The 17,159-nt window shown below is 48.6% G+C and overlaps 1 protein-coding gene across 1 annotated transcript in view; it reads left to right on the forward strand.

Annotated features, from left to right (window-relative positions):
• Window positions 1-571: 571 nt before the first annotated feature.
• Window positions 572-17,159, forward strand: part of RASSF2 (Ras association domain family member 2) — a 57,084-nt gene continuing 40,496 nt past the window's right edge. Inside the window, exon 1 of the mRNA XM_083753385.1 lies at window positions 572-607. The gene's annotated coding sequence lies outside the window, so the exon portion shown is untranslated. The remainder of the gene's footprint in view (window positions 608-17,159) is intronic.

Below are 17,159 nucleotides of genomic sequence, written 5' to 3' on the forward strand. Positions count from 1 at the left end.
AATTGCAGTTTCCTGCTCACCTTCAAAGGTAGCCCCACGTAGAGCGCATTGCAGTAGTCCAAGCGAGAGATAACCAGAGCATGCACCACTCTGGCGAGATAAGTCCTTGCTCGGGGATTCTGGAGCTGCAACGCAGGGAGGGGTGGACTAGAAGACCCCTGGGGGTCCCTAACCAACGTGACGGTCCATTTGGCTGCCCTGGCTTCTCTTGCTCCAAAGGGGGCAGCAGGTTTTGGGAGGTCCGAGGCTAGCAAAACCCTGCCAACCCTGGAGGGACCCCCAGAGGCCGGGACCCCTTGCACCCCTCCAGCCCAGCCAGGGGCGGGCAAGGCTCCGCTCGATAGCATTGTCTGGCCGGGCTCACCCCCCCCCAGCCCCCCAGCAGCGGGAGGAGCCTCCAATGAGCGCACGGGGGGGGGGCGGCGGCGCGGCGATTGGCTGGGCTCCGGCGGGGAGGGGGCGCCCGAGAGAGAGGCCGGCCGGCCGGCGGGGGCGGGGACTCCTCCCCCGGCAGCTGCGAGGAGGGGATCCGGGCGGCGGCCGCCGTCGTCTGCTGCCTGCGAGGACGCCCAGCCGCGGGATCGGGGCCCGGGGAGGGGCGCTCCCGGTAAGTTGCAGCCGGACCTCGCCTGGTGGAGGGAGGGGGCGCAACAAAGACGCACGCACATTTCCCCCCCCCCTCCCGGGGGCCGAAAGACTCTCCGCATCTTCCGACGGCCGGACAGAACAGACCCACGAGCTGCATGGGGGGGGGGGGATGCTGCCTGGGGAGAATCGGCCGAGTTTGGAAGGAACCCCCACCCCGGAAGAAGCCCCTTTAGAGTCGTGGGCGCCCAACTCGGAGAAGGCGGCTGCTCTCTCTGCGCCCTTCTTGGAGTTGGGCGGGACTGGCGGGGGGGGGTGCCCAGCGGAACCCCCCTCCCCATCGCTTATCCCTGACCTATCCGCTCAGCCCCAAGCGCCTTACTTCCGAGTAAACCCTTCTGCGGAAGACAGAGAGGCGACCTAGTGATCTGGAGCCCATCCTTCCCGGAGCGGGGCGCGGAGAAGAGGAGGGTCTCCTGCGCAAGCAGCTGTTCAGATGGAGGAATGAATGAATGGGAATTGGGGGGGGGGGAGCGGGCCCTTTGTGGCTCCCATTCGTTGCGCTGGGTGCTTGTGCAGGCAGGATCGGGCCCAGGACGACTTTCTGACACTCTCTGGGAGGAGAGTGTAGTAGTTAGTGGTTAAGAGGAAACAGTTTGTGCTGCTGGGGCGGGGTGGGACAGGCCAGGACTCCTGGGTTCTCTCTTGAGCGCCGGGAGGCACTGGAGTGGGGTGAAAGAAGAGGAAATTAATTAAGGGAGGCCACCCCAGGGACTGGGAATTTGGGGAGGGGGTTCCCTTACTCTAAGTGGGTGACTCCTCCCTCCCTCCTTCCCCATCGCTTTGTCTCTATTCATCCCCCCCCCCCCCCCGTGAGGGACTGTCGCTGCCTTTGTGGCTGGCTGTGCCATCTCTCCCCCCACCCGGGTAATTTGTTATCTGCCACTGGGACTCAGATTCTCAGCTCCACAGAGGATGAGGAAGTGGGTTGGGAGGGGGAGGGGAGGGGCGACTGAAAGAGGAAGAAAGTGGGGCTTGTGAGTTTTGCAAAGTGCTGCACTACGCATAGGGGTGAGTCTGTCTGTCCCTGTTAACCATTAGCTTTTTTGGAGGAGGTGGACTTTAGCCGGGTGGAAAGAGCTTGCATGCTACACTTGTAGGTTGTACCCCAGACATGCCTCCTAAATGCACTGGATTGTAAATTTGGGTGTGTTCAGGCTCTCCCCACCCTCACCCACGCACTTTGAGATTTTAAGTCCCATTGCATCTGATGAAGTAGGTCTAGTCTCAATAAACGTCTACCAATTTTTGTGTTAGTGCCAAAAGATTGTTCTCTTGCAATGGACTTAATTTCCATCTACAAACTTTTGCTTTGCTTCTCTTCTCCCTGCCTTTGAGACTCGCTCAAAGTCTTTCTCCCATTTTGTCCAGCTCTAGCAAATAACCTCCAGTATAATGTTTAATGTTCAGCAAGATCTCTTCTGGAGCACCACATCTGCATATTTCTTAATCTGCTCTGTCCCTGAAGGCTAAGAATGGGTAATATTCAGAATAATAATATCCAGCTCTGGATTCTCTGGCTCCTAAGTGCAGAAGAATCAGTTGCTGGCTGCCCCTTCTTCATTTCTTCCTCCACCAAGACTGTGTGAAAGAGGGGTGGAGCACCACATTCTTCCCTGATAGTTCATATGTGGTTTGTTCTCGGTTCTTAACTGACTCTGCAGATAGCACAAACCAACAGTTCTTCTGTGCTCAGTTTTGGTGGGCAGCATGAACAACATTTAATTCTCTGACTTTTTCTAGTGGTCAGGTTGTTTTAGGACTACTAAACATATGCATTCCTATCTTCAGCTTTTTTGTGTTCTAAAAGGACCCTAACAATCTTGATAGCTCTGCCATTAAGACTCAGGCCTCCTCGATTTTCATCTTGTCACTAAGCAGTTGGGTCAGAGAAGATGCCATTCAGTGGTAGAACAGAAACTTTGCATGTAAAAGGTCCCAGGTTCAGTCCCCAGCAGCTCCTGTAAAGGTAAAGGGACCCCTGACCATCAGGTCCAGTCGTGGCCGACTCTGGGGTTGCGGCGCTCATCTCGCTTTATTGGCCGAGGGAGCCGGCGTACAGCTTCCGGGTCATGTGGCCAGCATGACTTAGCCGCTTCTGGCGAACCAGAGCAGCACACAGAAACGCTGTTTACCCTCCCGCCGGAGTGGTACCTATTTATCTACTTGCACTTTGACGTGATTTCGAACTGCTAGGTTGGCAGGAGCAGGGACCGAGCAACGGGAGCTCACCCCATAGTGGGGATTCGAACCGCCGACCTTCCAATCGGCAAGTCCTATTCTCTGTGGCTTAACCCCCAGTGCCACCCGCGTCCCCCAGCAGCTCCAGTAGGCCAAACCTAAACAGACCGGAGAGCCCTGCTTTGTTTAACAAGCCCCCCACCCCCATTAACCCTGGAAACACACTTGGGTTCAATGTACTCTGATCCACATCTGAGGACCTGTTTCATACCGTTTCATAGCTTTGCTGCTCTTGAATTCCATGACAGGTGGGATAGAAATGTAATGAAATAAGCAAGGAATGGATGCTAAACTAAATTCTTCTACAAAATGAATTATTGCTAAATGCTGAAAATCTAGGAAAAAAGATTTCAGAAGAGTTAAACAGTGTCTGGAAAACCTTAATGAGGCTTAAGTGAACATGCTGCATTAAGCAGAGAGAAGCATTTTTTGTTCCAAGCTGGGCTCGTTTCCTAACTTTTTGGAAGGGGAGATACAAAAACCAAATGCTCAAGCTGATTAATTTCTTTATTAGTGTGCCAGAGGGTTCCGAGTAGTAAATTTGCCCATTTGCCCAGCACAAGTGAAAACTAGACCCAGGCAACCAGGCAAGGAAACTATTTATTTACAAATTAGAAAAGGTTTGCCTTTGCCTTCCATGCTATTAAAGTGCCCAGAAATTACAATATATGCATATTTGAGCAGGCAGACTAATAATTAGTTTTGTTGGCTAATGAATTCCACTTGGACAGGTGGAATTTATTTGCATAGGTGCACCTGGATGGTGCAGTGACTTCTGGCGAGAGCTTGTGAGCTCCCACAGGAAGCCGCATTCGCATGACCCCAGCAGTGGCAATTGCGGTGCCACCCCATGTGGGGTTCTGCAGCCTGAGGCAGCCACTTCAGTCTGCCTTATGGGCTGGCCGGCTGCTCCTGAGGCAGCCAAAAGTCTGGATTCGCTTTTTAAGGCTGTGGAGAGCTATAGAACTACTGTGGAGAGCTATAGAACTGTTAGAAGAGAGGAAACAGGAGAGAGGGGTCCAAGTGGACCTTGGTGCCTGCAGCCATAGAGACCTAATGGATGGGTTAATTGAAACAGAAGGAAGAAAGATCAGTGGGAGAGTGCAGGGTGGGTTTCTAAGCCAAGGATTTGAGATTCTTGGCAGAAGGGTGCAGGGAACCGCAGCTGGCAAAAGGGAAGGCATTGCTTGTGGAGGAAAGTCCAGAGGCAGAGCCAAAGGGGGCGATTTCCAGAATTTTGAGGCCACAGCACTTCTGACTTTAAGCAAAGAGCCCCGGAGAAAATTAAGCCACCAGGGCAGATACTGTATCCTTTCTTGAAGGGTGGCAGTGTGTTGTTGTGTGCTTAAATTTGGCTAAAAACAACTTTTAAGAGCCATGGGGAAATCTGGTCAAGACAAAGTATATTCAGTTCCCATTAATTTTAAGCCAAGTCAGCAGCATGCCCAAGTGCCTAAGGCTGCTGCAACAGTAGGAACTTCCCCTGTTGAGCAAAGCAAGACTTGAATGGCACTTGGCAATGTGGCTTTGAATCGGAAGTTTCCTATCCCTGTTTGAAGAATATTATTGGGGTTTCGTAAAATTACATCGTATTTTTATTATTGTACGCTGCCCTGGAATCCACTGGATTGAATTAAAGCAATTAAATAAAAATCACCATGCACAATAGGGGGAAATGTGTGCATGACTGATCTGCATAATTTGCCTAAGCTGCAGAAAGTTGTCTCCAGCTGAGATGGAGGCGGTTGCTGGAAGCCACAGGTGGAGAGAGGACTCTTGTGCTCGCATCCTGCTTGCTGGTTTCCCATGGACATCTGGTTGGCCACTGTGAGAACGGGATGCTGGACTAGATGGACCATTGGCCGGATCCAGCAGAAGGACTGTTCTTAGGTTCTTGCTTGCTCTTTCAGAAGGAAGCCTTGAATTTCATGCAAGATCCGCTGCTGGGGTCTTCCAGCGCTGACATGCTGTTGCTTCATTAAGAGTGTGTTAGAGAGACTGGCTTGCTGAGTTGCATCTGGGCTGGATTTAAGCCCTTGCTACAGATTGCCACAGACCTCCCAGTCAGAAGCAGCAAAAAGTTGGGGGACGCATGTGGGGGTGGGTTTCGCTTAGCTGCAGCTCTCAGGCCAGCAAAGATGATGGATACCTGTCCAGATCAACCAGGAACCTGCTTCCTTTCTAAGATTGGATGTAGCAGTGCAGATAGAACTTCGGTCACATTCAGCTGCTACCATCAGGTGTCAAGAAACAGAGGCATGCATGTGTGAACCAGATCCTTGTGTGGAGCATATGCAGGATGCAGAATAGGGTGCAATTCACACTTCTATTCTGGGACGCAGGTGGCGCTGTGGTTTAAACCACAGAGCTTAGGGCTTGCCAATCAGAAGGTCAGCAGTTCGAATCCCCGCGACGGGGTGAGCTCCCGTTGCTCAGTCCCTGCTCCTGCCAACCTAGCAGTTCGAAAGCACATCAAAGTGCAAGTAGATAAATAGGTACCGCTCCGGCAGGAAGGTAAACAGCGTTTCCGTGTGCTGCTCTGGTTCACCAGAAGTGGCTTAGCCATGCTGGCCACATGACCTGGAAGCTGTACGCCGGCTCCCTTGGCCAATAAAGCGAGATGAGCGCCGCAACCCCAGAGTCGGCCACGACTGGACCTAATGGTCAGGGGTCCCTTTACCTTTACACACTTCTACTCAGGATTGATTGGGCACCATGTAGGGTATTCTGACATGTAGTTTTAGAGCATGGGTAGGCAAACTAAGGCCCGGGGGCCGGATCCGGCCCAATCACCTTCTAAATCCAGCCCACAAATGGTCCAGGAATCAGCATGTTTTTACATGATTAGAATGTGTGCTTTTATTTAAAATGCATCTCTGGGTTATTTGTGGGGCATAGGAATTCATTCATTCCCCCCCTATATAGTCCGGCCCCCACAAGGTCTGAGGGACAGTGGACTGGCCCCCTGCTGAAAAAGTTTTGCTGACCCCTTTGTTAGAGTGTCAGATTAGGACCTGTGAGACCAGGGTTCAAATTCCTACTTGGCCAGGAAGCTTGCTGGGTGATCTTGGGCCAGGGTTGTTGGAGAATAAAATGGGGAGGGGGAGAACTATGTGTGCCACCTTGAGCTCCTTGGTGGAAAGAAAGGTGTGCTTTGAATGTAAGAAATAACAAATCTTATATAGGAAGAGAGAGAGAGAGTGCAAGCCAGGATAGTAAAACTATTGAAAGTGCAGGATTTTGAGACTACATTGGGACTACAATTCCCATCATCCCTAGCTAACAGGACCAGTGTTCAGGGATGATGGGAATTGTAGTCTCAAAAACATGAAGTCAGGATTAAATTGAAAGTTAGTCTCAGCAAACAGATGCTTAGCGCCATTTCACTTCCCTCTTGATCCTTTGCCCTGGTGCTGCCCAGGGGAGCTCAGCACCACTGCTGTCCTGAAGGGTCTGGCAGCCAGACTTTGGATTAGGGGGCAATTCTGCTGCTGTTTCACCTGGGTAGCAGCTGCTGGTTTGCAGAGCAGATGGCCTTGCTGGGATCAAGAAAATAGTTTTCAAGTTATTTTTAGTTTGGATTATGGCTTCTGTGGGGGGGGGGTGCCAGTTTGGCCCCCAAAAGGGTTTATGTATGTGAAATGGAAGCAAAAATGTATTGTGGCTGATCAGATCCTGCCATTTAGGTTCTCGTGATTCTATAAGTTGGGAAACTGATACCAAAAGAAGCCTGTTTCTCTTGTGAGAAAGCAGGCTGAGATCTCCTTTTTTGAAATGAGAGCTGTCACTTCAGAGGATGGGCCTGCAGGCTCCCTGGGGGAGGCAGCCCAGCCCTCAAAGGTGCCACCGCATGGCATGCCTTTGTATGTCTGCCCTTGGCGTTTCTTGCTGTAGGCAAAGGTAATGCTCTGGGAATCGCAAGGAGCAGAAATTCTCTCCCTAAGGCCAGGAGTCATGCAAACCCCTCCATCTGTCCCTGTTTTCTGATCTCTGCTAGATCACTGTCCTGGTTTGGTTTTTGTTTTTACTCTTAGCAACCAAACAAAAACCTTGTAAAAATGATGCTAGATTTGGTTCTGTGTGTCGGTTTTCAGGCGTCTCCCTGCTGGATTTCCGAGTTGGCCAGCAAATGCATCTCTGCTACACTTCTCTGGCTTGCATCTTCCTGCAGCCAGGTGCCCACCAGATGTTTCAAGCCGGGGTTGCAGACGTGCTGTACCTTTGAAGCACATTCAAAGCACATTTCCCCCATCAAAGAATTCTGGGCACTGGAGTTTGTTAAGGATTGCTGGGAACTGTAACTTTGCAACTGCCTGGAATTGTTTGAGGGAAAGGATTTGCTCCAATTGTGCTTTAAAGGTATAGTGCAGGCATAGGGAAACTTGGCCCTCCAGATGTTTTGGGACTACAACTCCCATCATCCCTAGCTAACAGGACCAGTGGTCAGGGATGATGGGAACTGTAGTCTCAAAACATCTGGAGGGCATAGCTGTCAACTGTCCCTTATTTGGCGGGAAAGTCCCTTATCCCAGCGCTGTGTCCCACTGCTGTCCCTTATTGATGATGTCCCTTAAATTTCCTGGGTTTCAAAGGAAGCAGCTCCTCTCCCTCCCTCCCTGCCAGCCAGGGAGGAGGGAGGCTCCAACTGTGTTGCTTGGCTGTGTTGCTCACCCAATAAGGAGTCTAAGAACGACTGGGGGGTGGAGCTTGCATGCCTTGTGCCGATCAAATCAGCCACGTTGCCTGGGGACTTGCCTTTGCTCAGTGCTTCCCAGCGGAGAGGTGACGGTGGTTTTCCTTGCTGCGTCCCCTTTGCCGGGTTGCTGCACTGTGGGAACCACGGCTTGAGGCTTCGTTTGGCTGCTGGCTGGGCTTTCTGCCTTTGGCTTGGAGGGGCTCAGAAGTTGAACATACCTGTGCTTGGAAAACCCCTTATTTTGGCTGCTGATCCCTTATTTTCGAGGCTGCTGGTCCCTTATTTTCAAATCTGCAAGTTGACAGCTATGCTGGAGGGCTGAGTTTGCCTATGCGTGTTATAGTGTATTACACGGCCTACAACTGCCATTTGTCTTAAGTCAGCATCAACATGCTTCCATCAGCCCCAGCATCTTACAGTTGTGTTGTCTGGATCTGATGGGAGTTGCCGCTCAAAACGTCCCAAAGGTGCCAGGTTGGTGGAGCCCAGGGTCGTGCATGCAGCTAAACACTCAAGATGCCAATCAATGCTCACTCTGTTGTTGTGCCCGCACTTCAGCTGCTGAGCTGCCTCTTGGGCAGCTAGTAACTTATTGTAGGATGAATAGATGTTGGTAGTATATCTTTAACCTAAGGATCAAATGACCTCTTGGCTTCTAAAGGAGTTGAGCAGAAGCGACTGTTACAAAAGTGTGTGTCTGCATATCCAGCACTCACTCCCTTGTCCAAAAGGTTGGCTTATTATTTGTCATGAAACTGATGGTATGTGTACATGCTGCTTCAGAGATCAAAGTTACAGTAGAAGCAGACAGCACAGACACAGCTTGATCTAAAGAGGACAAGGAGTTTCCTTGTCAAAAGCCTAAAGAGAGAATGTGTGGTGTTTGACACAGACTCTGGCTAAAAGTACAGCAACAAGGGGAGAGAGGAGTGGGTACCTGGAGCAAAGCTCTCAGGCTGGTCCTTGAGAGCACAGAGTGAAAAGGGGTCCATGTTGGAGCTGTTAGAGCTGACAAACCATTGAAAGTGTAAGTACTGTTTGGGCCACTGTTAGGTTATGGAGAAGGGAAGGGGTCTTTTAGAGGAGTAATTCGGTAAGAACTCCTTGATTCCTCTGTTTTATTATTCATTTCTTACAGGTTCTTGTCTGCTAGTTATTCTGCTTACCTGACTTAGTTTGTAGTTGAAAGAATATAATCCTAGTGAGAAATGACTATATGGTTTATCTTTGTTTGTTTCCTGTCTTCTATGTGGAGCCCGTTCTTTTTGTGAATTAAATTTTGCTAACAACAGATTACTGTGCTGATATTTACATAAAGTCTTGAGAGATCAGGAAGCTTTCCAGGATGATAAGGACTCTTATCAGGGTCAGGAAAGTCCATTGAGGGGTTTATTTTAAATCAAGTTTATGCCAGCTGTACTGATGCCATGATCTGCAGTAATAAAACACTGGAAAAGTTCCAGTTGGCGCTCATCATTACACAACTGAGTTGTGCCTTTGGCAGTGGGTCAGGGCGGGAGGAAGGTTCTGAGCCTTGGGGTGGGAAAAGGGAGGTGACCAGGGCGTCCCTGGATTCATTTATGAAATGCTGGTGGGTCTGTTTTCCTCAATTCAGCCGTGGGACTGTCCAAAGCCCTGTTCAGCTGTCTGGTTCCCATCATGTGAAATAGCTTGCAGGAAAGTGTGGGGTCAGCCCCCTCCCTTTGACAGCCCCACACCAAGCACCCAGTGTTAGTCTGACAGAAGGAACCTCCATCTCTCAGGGTTCCTGTCCCCGTGTTGGAAGCAAACACACCCTGCTTCACACTGAGCCACGGCCGGCATTGAAAGTGGAGGTTTCCACTGGGTGTTCTTGAGGACCTCTTTGTGCATTCAGAGTCTATGGGTAGCCCTGACTGGCCATGGAAGCCAGGGACCTGGGAGACGAGGCTTTGATTCCCCACTTGGCCATGAAGCTCACTGGGTGACCTTGAACCAGTCACTGTCTTCTCTCAGCCTAATGTACCTCACAGGGTTGTTGAGATTACATAACAAGTGGGGAAACCATGTACGCCACCTTGAAAAAATGCAAGAAGTAAATGGGTACCAGAAGGGACACGGGTGGCACTGTGGTCTAAACCACAGAGCCTAGGGCTTGCCGATCTAAAGGTCGGTGGTTCGAATCCCTGCGACGGGGTGAGCTCCCATTGCTCGGTCCCTGCTCCTGTCAACCTAGCAGTTCGAAAGCACGTTAAAAAGTGCAAGTAGATTAATAGGTTTCGCTCCGGTGGGAAGGTACACGGTGTTTCCATGCACTGCTCTGGTGTTGGTGTTCCATTGCGCCAGAAGTGGCTTAGTCATGCTGGCCACATGACCCGGAAAAACTGTCTGTGGAGTGGACAAATGCCGGCTCCCAGGCCTGTAAAGCGAGATGAGCGCCGCAACCCCAGAGTCGTTTGCGACTGGACTTAACTGTCAGGGATCCCTTTGTTGTTGTTGTTGTTTAGTCATTTAGTTGTGTCCGACTCTTCGTGACCTGGTGGACCAGAGCACGCCAGGCACTCCTGTCTTCCACTGCCTCCCACAGCTTGGTCAAACTCATGCTGGTAGCTTCGAGAACACTGTCCAACCATCTCGTCCTCCGTCGTCCCCTTCTCCTTGTGCCCTCCATCTTTCCCAACATCAGGGTCTTTTCCAGGGAGTCTTCTCTTCTCATGAGGTGGCCAAAGTATTGGAGCCTCAGCTTCACGATCTGTCCTTCCAGTGAGCACTCAGGGCTGATTTCCTTCAGAATGGAGAGGTTTGATCTTCTTGCAGTCCATGGGACTCTCAAGAGTCTCCTCCAGCACCAGAATTCGAAAGCATCAGGGTAAAGGTTCCCTTTACCTTTACCTTTAAATGGGTGAACAAGGTGATGGTGTGTGCAAAATAGCCTCTTTTAAGCAGGGTAGCGCAGTGTGCTGCGGAGTTTATTTTTGTGCTTCTGCACGTTGCAGGTCTGGTTTGTTCCACACCTGGTGTGGTTGGCACTTTCCTCCCCTTCTCTTTCTTCTGTTCCTTCCTCCATCACTCATCCCTGGGCAGCTGCGAGCTACACTGCCATGAGGCAGATGGATGGTTCTGTGTCTCCATTAACAGGAGAGAGGCTGACAAATGGAGCGGCTTTCTGCAAGGCCAGATGGGAAGGAGAGCAGACCAAGATGGAGGAGGGTGGCTGAGGAGGCGGGGAGAGAGGGGAGGCCCAGTGGTCCTGCTGCAGGAGGAATGGACGGCAGGCGTAACAGCTGGTCCAAAGGCCAATGTCACTCTAGGTTGGATTATTGCAAAGCTTTGCATCCTCACAACACACCAGTGTTTGCACTGCACACAAAGGCCCCAACATTAATTGTGTGGCTTCTTAAAGCTTCCTGAAAGAAGCTTAGGCAGGAGGCAGCATATGTTGTCTCCCCAGCAGCATTTTATGCCCATAATTTGGGGGGGGGGAGGAAGTGTGGCCCTCCAAAAAAAATTAAGATGCATGCGCACACAAAGCGAATGCAGAATCAGCCCTGGTGAGTAAACAGTGGGCACTGGGCGTGCAATGCTGGGTGATACCCAGCTTCATGGCTAAGTCATTTCAAAGTGGGCAGGCAGTGCAAAGAACTCAAAATTTAAAACATCTCCTGCAGGTATTTTGATTTCGTTAATGCTCCTAAAAAGGTCAGAGCAGCTCAGAAGAATGAAAGCAGTAACAAAAACGTAAACTAGTTGACTAGAAATTAAGGCTTTACAATAGCAGGAAACCAACATGCACAGATAAAAAGAAGACGTACTTCATGTGGGGCATAGTTAAACCGTGGAACTCCCTCCCACAGGAAGCAGTCGTGGCCTTCAGCTTGGGTGGTTTTGAAAGAAGATGGATAAATTCATGGGAGAGAGGGCTGTTGATGGCTACTAGCCATGACAGCTGCTCTCTGCCTCTGCAGTTGGAGGTAGCGATGTTTCTGAATACCAGTTGCTGGAAACTGCAGGAGGGGAGAGGGCCCTGCTATATTAGATAGGTCCCCACTGGCCTGATCCTGCAGGCTCTTGTGTCCACACACATACCACTTAAAAAAAGAGTTCTGTTTGCCTTGTACCTCCAGCCGTCCTCCTCCTCCAGCTACACCCATTTGGGACCACTCTGCTCCTCTTTTCCTACTGGAAATGGGCCCGTGGTCTGAACTAGCGCATTCTTCTGCCCCTGCTTGCTTCTCTTTAGTGCAGCTGCTTCCAAAATCTCCTCTCTGGAGGGAGAGATGCTTCCTTGCACAGCTGGCTCTGCTCCTTCCTCCTAACCGGTGCAGTGGATGCTCAGAGTTTGGGTTGCCAAATAGAATTAAGCTCCCACACCAGAACATCTGGAAAGAGGCAGGAACTCAGCTGCTTCTGATGGAAATTGTGTCTGCGAATCACAGAAGCCTTGGAGCCTTATCTTTGAGGGGTCCTTTTGAGCAGGACGTGTGAGCTGTACATTTAAGGGTTGGGGGGGTTCTTTCTCAAGGACCTCAGTGCTGCTTTTGTTTTGTTTTTTAAAATAATATTTATTACTTTTCCAACAATTTAAACATTACAGACATTACAAAACAAAATACAATAGACAATACAATACAAAAACACCACACAACACTAACATATTAAACTAACACAACAAAATAAAAACAATTTACAACACATCATACAATTTCATCATCCTATCCTTCATTCGCTTATTTCAACGACCTCCTCACACCTCCCTTTTTGTATTCCATTTCTGTTAATTGTTTCAGCAATTCTTTTCCATCTTCCTCTGTTTTCTATCCTATAATTATCTTAACATATTCTAACCTTATTTTTTTTTTAATACTCTAATAATCTAATTATACTTAATTCCTTATAACATTTCTTTGTTGTTGTTGTTTAGTCGTTTAGTCGTGTCCGACTCTTCGTGACCCCATGGACCAGAGAACGCCAGGCACCTCTGTCCTCCACTGCCTCCCGCAGTTTGCTCAAACTCATGCTGGTAACCTCGAAAACACTATCCAACCATCTCGTCCTCTGCCGTCCCCTTCTCCTTGTGCCCTCCATCTTTCCCAACATCAGGGTCTTCTCCAGGGAGTCTTCTCTTCTCATGAGGTGGCCAAAGTACTGGAGCCTCAGCTTCACAATCTGTCCTTCCAGTGAGCACTCAGGGCTGATTTCCTTCAGTATGGAGAGGTTTGATCTTCTTGCAGTCCATGGGACTCTCAAGAGTCTCCTCCAGCACCATAATTCAAAAGCATCAATTCTTCGGCGATCAGCCTTCTTTATGGTCCAGCTCTCACTTCCATACATCACTACTGGGAAAACCATAGCTTTAACTATACGAACCTTTGTTGGCAAGGTGATGTCTCTACTTCTCAAGATGCTGTCTAGGCCTGTCATTGCCCTTCTCCCAAGAAGCAGGCGTCTTTTAATTTCGTGGCTGCTGTCACCATCTGCAGTGATCATTGAGCCCAAGAAAGTAAAATCTCTCACTACCTCCATTTCTTCCCCTTCTATTTGCCAGGAGGTGATGGGACCAGTGGCCATGATCTTCGTTTTTTTGATGTTGAGCTTCAGACCATATTTTGCGCTCTCCTCTTTCACCCTCATTAAAAGGTTCTTTAATTCCTCCTCACTTTCTGCCATCAAGGTTGTGTCATCTGCATATCTGAGGTTGTTGATATTTCTTTCGGCAATCTTAATTCCGGCTAGGGATTCATCCAGCCCAGCCTTTCGCATGATGAATTCTGCATATAAGTTAAATAAGCAGGGAGACAAAATACAGCCTTGTCGTACTCCTTTCCCAATTTTGAACCAATCAGTTGTTCCATATCCAGTTCTAACTGTAGCTTCTTGTCCCACATAGAGATTTCTCAGGAGACAGATGAGGTGATCTGGCACTCCCATTTCTTTAAGAACTTGCCATAGTTTGCCGTGGTCGACACAGTCAAAAGCTTTTGCATAGTCAATGAAGCAGAAGTAGATGTCTTTCTGGAACTCTCTAGCTTTCTCCATAATCCAGCGCATGTTTGCAATTTGGTCTCTGGTTCCTCTGCCTCTTCTAAATCCAGCTTGCACTTCTGGGAGTTCTCGGTCCACATACTGCTTGAGCCTTCCTTGTAGAATTTTAAGCATAACCTTGCTAGCGTGTGAAATGAGTGCAATTGTGCGGTAGTTGGAGCATTCTTTGGCACTGCCCTTCTTTGGGATTGGGATGTAGACTGATCTTCTCCAATCCTCTGGCCACTGCTGAGTTTTCCAAACTTGCTGGCATATTGAGTGTAGCACCTTAACAGCATCATCTTTTAAAATTTTAAATAGTTCAGCTGGAATGCCATCACTTCCACTGGCCTTGTTATTTGCAGTGCTTTCTAAGGCCCATTTGACTTCACTTTCCAGGATGTCTGGCTCAAGGTCAGCAACCACACTACCTGGGGTAGTGTGGTTTCTACTAAAGCCATATAACTTCATTCCCACATTTTTCTAACATTCATTAATTTTACATTAATTTTTGCCAGCTCTGAACCTCTCGTTGTTCTCCAGGATGCAGAATGGAGGGCTGGGGTTTCCTCCCCCCCAAATTTTTTTATTGTTTTTCCACATTTATGACAAATATAACATATAATACACACAAATGAAAAGACAGTACAATACTAAAAGAAAATAAAAATATAAATATAAACACTTATTACTTCTAGAACCCATTTTATCTTTCATTGTTATCTGACTTCCTCAAATCCCCCCTAACTGAATGTCATTGTATCACCTTGTAAGTTTTCCAAAATCCTCTTTCTAATAAAATTAAATCCTTCAATTTACTATCTTCTTCTCTTTTCTTATTAGTCTAAATCCATAGTTCTTTACAACTCCTTCTTATTCTAATCCTAAGCCTAATTGATACTTTCAAGGGACTTCTAATGATCTTATATTACAATATTTAGCTAGATAGTCTTTAAACTTCTTCCAATCTTCTTGGTGTTCCTCTTCCTTCTGGTCGCGGATTCTTCCCGTCAGGTCAGCCAGCTCCAAAAAGTCCAACATCTTCATCTGCCATTCTTCTACCGTTGGTATTTCTTGAGATTTCCAGTTTTTAGCTAATAGCAGTCTTGCCGCTGTAGTGGCATACAAAAATAATCGTAACATCTTTTTTGGGCAATTCCAGTCCTATTATTCCAAGTAAAAAGGCTTCTGGTTTCTTAACAAATGTATTTTTCAACATTTTTTTCAAGTCATTATAAATCTTTCCCCAGAAGTCCTTAACCCTGGGACACGTCCACCACATGTGATAAAAGGTGCCTTCTTTTTTCTTTGCACTTCCAACATAAATTATCATTCATGTGGTAAATCTTTGCTAATTTTACCAGGGTTAAGCACCACCTATACATCATTTTCATAATGTTTTCTTTTAATACCGTACATGCAGTAAACTTAACCCCTTTCTCCCACAACCTTTCCCAGTCTCCCAACATTATATTGTGTCCAACATCTCTTGCCCAGGGGTTTCCTGACTTGGTGAATGACTTGACAGTGGTCTGCGGAAGCCCCACTCTGGTCCCGGGTGTCAAGGATGGAGAAGAACAAATCCTGCAGAGCATCTGGTGGGAGTCTTTGGATTCCTAGTGAACTCTCTGCTTTTCGGTCCAGCCGAGCTGTTGTCCTCTGCCCCCTGCCCCAACCCGCCCCAAATGCACACAGGAAACACCATCTGTTTCTAAGCTCAGGGCCAAACCAGGCAGGATGTGGGAGATCTAAGATGCAGCATTTGTGACTTTCTAGTTTAGAGAAAAGGCGAGTAAGACACGACAGGAGTTTTTAAGATGATGCCTCGCATGGAGAAAGTGGATAGAGATAAGCTTTTACTCCCTCTCTCGTAACAATAGAACTTTTGGACATCCAGTGAAGCTGAACATTGGGAGATTCAGGACAGATGAAAGAAAGGACTTTTTCACACAACGCAGAGTCAAAACTCTGGAACTTGCTCCTGCAAATCCTCCCCCTGGCCCATTCCCATACACCTGAGCCAATGCACTGGTGGAGATGGTTTTGCTGTTCCTGGCCTGGTTAGCACGGCTCTCTGTCATGCCTGCTGAGTCCTCATCACTCAACATGACCCGGGCAGTGCCTTTGGCAAAGACCCTTGGCTGAGAAAGCAGACAGAGAGGTAGCCAGCCCTGGCTGTAGGGTGTCTTGCATGCGCTGGCTAGGGGGTGTGTGCTGGCTGTGCCCCCCCCCCAGCTGCATTTGTTTAAGGCAACAAGCCTCAGGTGGAGCACTGTGGGAGAGGGGGCCTGTCCAAGTGTCCCCTTGGCTCACTTGTGGCCCTCAGGTGCTAGGGAGGGCAAATGGTTTGTTTATTGCCTGCTCTTCACCCTAAGGTTTGAGCATGGGTAACAGCATTAAATAATAATAATACAGTCATACCTCATGTTACGTTTGCTTCAGGTTGCGCATTTTCAGCAATCCGGAAGTACCAGAAAGGGTTAGTTCTGGGTTTCGCCGCTTGCGCATGCGCAGATGCACAAAATGACATCACACGCATGCGCAGAAGCGGCGAATTGCGACCCACGAATGCACAGACGCGTTTGCGTTCCTTTCAGGTTGCGAACAGGCCTCCAGAATGGATCCCGTTCGCAACCAGAGGTACCTCTGTAATAATAATAATACCTTTATTGTCATTGTACAACCTGTGAACAATGAAATTAAATGAGCCTCCCCCCAAACACTCAATCTCTTATCAAACAACACACCACCTCGCAAGTCAATTTCGCTACGTTATTTATCGTTCAACAGCCTAACAGCACAATAAAAAGCACAATATTAATAACAACTAAAAACAACTTACAACCATGAAAGAAACTTGATTCCTAAAAAACCAAATGCCTCAGGTGTCAAAAGCTAGTGTAGAGAGGTACAGCTTCAGCATCCTCCAAAAGTTGTACAATGCAGGTGCCAGGCACACCTTTGCAGGAAGGGAGTTTCACAGCTAAGAGGCCACCACAGAGAAGGCCTTCTTCTCATGGGCCACCACCATGCCAAACCTCTGAGAGCAGAGGGGTTCCCCTCTGCTGATCTCAGCCCTTGAGGTCTGTAGTGAAGGAGGCGGCCTCTCAGATATTTGGAGCCTGAAGCATGTAGGACTTTAAACACCAGGGCTTTTTTTCCAGCCGGAACTCAGTTCCAGCACCTCTCAGGCAGATGCCATTGCCATTCTAAGAGAACAAGGGAGGCATTCATGGTGAATTCCGGCACCTCTTTTTCTAGAAAAATAGCACCGTTAAACACTATTGTGAGCACCTTAATTGGGTCTGGAAACACTGGCAACCAGCACAGCTGTTTCAAAATGGGTTATATGAGATCTAAATGGAACCCCCGCCAGCCAGTTTCCACGTCGTCTTCAAGGGCAGCCCCATACAGAGCATGTTGCAATGATCCAGTCCGGCAAACCAGCCAGAGCTGAAGAAAGGCACTCCCAGACACCGCTGCCAGTCTTGAAGAGGCAACGGCACAGTAGTTTGGAAATAGGGTGGGGGTAGAGATATCATTTTCTCCTTTGCGTTGTGCAAGTCTTGAGCTTCCT

This window comes from Podarcis gaigeae, assembly GCF_964106915.1.
Source record: "Podarcis gaigeae genome assembly, chromosome: 8".
Classification (NCBI taxonomy): Eukaryota; Metazoa; Chordata; class Lepidosauria; order Squamata; family Lacertidae; genus Podarcis; species Podarcis gaigeae.